This window comes from Arachis ipaensis, chromosome B6 (assembly GCF_059453495.1).
Source record: "Arachis ipaensis isolate K30076 ecotype BB chromosome B6, ASM5945349v1, whole genome shotgun sequence".
Lineage (NCBI taxonomy): Eukaryota > Viridiplantae > Streptophyta > Magnoliopsida > Fabales > Fabaceae > Arachis > Arachis ipaensis.
The window spans coordinates 34,374,177-34,376,522 of NC_142441.1; the positions used below are offsets into that span (position 1 = coordinate 34,374,177).

The 2,346-nt window shown below is 38.5% G+C and overlaps 1 non-coding gene across 1 annotated transcript; it reads left to right on the forward strand.

Moving 5' to 3' along the window:
- Window positions 1-680: 680 nt before the first annotated feature.
- On the forward strand, window positions 681-788 carry LOC148555108 (small nucleolar RNA R71). The gene has a single exon (XR_015887717.1). It is a non-coding gene; the product is annotated as a small nucleolar RNA R71 (small nucleolar RNA).
- Window positions 789-2,346: the final 1,558 nt, after the last annotated feature.

Here is a 2,346-nt window from a genome sequence, read left to right on the forward strand (position 1 = left end):
AAATCTTCATTAGAAGATACAGAAGAATGAGTAAATTGGGAGGGTTGCTGCTGATTGTTCGGTGGTCCTTGGTTTTGCCTCAGGTGAGGTGCTCGGTAAGGTTGATTTTGCTGCCTGTTGTTGTTATTATTCCACCTTTGATTTCTCTGATTATCTCTGCCTCCCCTGTTATTGTTGTCCCTCCAATTCAGGTTTGAATTGTCCTGCCATCCATGGTTATTATTTCCACTTTGATTGTACCCTTGGTTGGGGCGGTCATAGAAGTTGTGAGTGGATGCCACCATGTTGTCTTCTTGTTGGAGCTGCGGGCATTCATCTGTGTAATGGCTGTAATCAGCACAAATTCCGCGAATTCTTTGTGGAACTAGTTGTTGGTTTTGCTGCGGTTGAGTTTGTTGAGCTTGTTGATTCAACTGCATTTGCTTTAGCAAGTTGGTCATCTCACAGATGCTTTGATTTAGAGCAGCAGTCTCTATGCCAGAAGATACTTCTGCAACGGCTTTTGAATGGCCTTGCTTCTGTCTGTGGTTCCGAGTAGATTCAGCTAAATCACTGATCAATTGCCAAGCTTCATCAGTGGTCTTGTACTTCTTCATAGACCCATTGCTGGCATTTTTCAATGTGGTCTTATCTTGGGGCCTCATACCTTGTGTGATATAGCTGAGTAGCACGATCTTGTCAATCATGTGGTGGGGGCATGCTTCCAGAAGATTATTAAAGCGCTCCCAGTATTCAAAGAGAGTCTCATTGTCGTCCTGAACAATTGTAGAGATATCATTCCTCAGTTTATCAGTAACTTCAGATGGGAAGAATTTCTCCAGAAACTCCTTTCTGAGTGTATCCCAGTTGGATACATTTGCTATAGGTTGAGTGTAGTACCACTCTCTTACTTTTCCCTGAAGAGAGAACAGAAAAGCTTTCAGCAGAATTGAAGTTTCATCAGTGCCATCACGCCTGACAGTAGAACAGGCTGCCTGGAAATCTCTCAAGTGCTTGATAGGCTCTTGAGCAGGTAGGCCATGAAACTTGGGCATCAAATTTAGCAGTGCGGTCTTTATTTCAAAATTCGTAGCTACCGCTGGATGATGCGCTTGAAATGATTGCATTGTAAAATCAGGAGCTCTTTCCTCCTGAATGGTAACTCTTCTAGTTGCCATGTTTTCTGCACGTAAAACAACCGAATCAGTAGAACGGGAGATGGTTTCTTCCTCAAATTCACTTTCAGATCCGCCCTCAGAGCGGGCTAACCTACGCTGTTCTCGCCTTATTCGTGAAATTTTTCTTTCAATTTCAGGATCGAATATTAGCAAGCGCGGATCAGGAAGTGAACGTGTCATTTGACGGAAGAAACATGCAGCGCATAGTTGCAAAATTAAATAAAATGCAAATAAATAAATTCTAATTAATAAAAATAGCACTCTATTGCAACTCCCCGGCAACGGCGCCAAAAATTGATAGGAAGCAGAAGCTGGTGAATTAAAAATTTATTAAAATGGTTACGTTGCAAGTATAGTTCTTAACTCACCGAAAATCTGCCTATCAATTTAGAAATATGTCACAGAGAGTTTAAATTAAAATTACTGGGAGTTTTAAGTCCCAGGTCGTCTCCCAACGAGTTGCAGAAAAGTGTGCTGTTTTATTAATCAGATGTTCCAAGAAGTTGAGCTAAGTAAATTGGAATTTAAATTGAGGAATTTTAAATAATATAAATAAAAGCCTTGACTGGGAATTGATTAGTTAGAATCTCTATCATTGATGGAGTGATTTTTAAGATTAATTTATAATTAACGGTTACTCTGTTTGGTTATCCTTTACTAGGTAAGGGAAAGTCAAACAAATTGGAATGCCAGATCTGTTCACGAGTTGCAACCCACTTAGTTCAAAGGGATTGGCGTTGGTGACAGGATAGCAATCCAACATTTAACCCAACTACAAATTTTTCCTTCAATCCTTCCAACTCAAGAGTTCCTTTTAATCAACTCCCCATCAAGTAATGAAACTACTCACGCATTGTAAATAAAGAATCCATAGCACATGAAAGGGAATTAAAAGAAGACATGATTATTGGAATTGAAATTGAATTAAAGAGAAATAATCCTTGCATTAATTAATCATAAAAGTATCTGAATGACAAAATTGAACATAACAAAGAACATGAAAGAATAAAACCGAGTTAAGAGAACAAACTAGAATGATGAAGTCTTGATGAGGAAATAACTCTTCTCAATGATCCAATGCTAAGACCAATTGAAAATTAAAATTCTCAAAACTAGAGAGAAAAACCTAAGAGAGTGAAAAACTAGATCTAAAAACTACTGAATGAATGTCTCTGTTGTTTTTGCATAT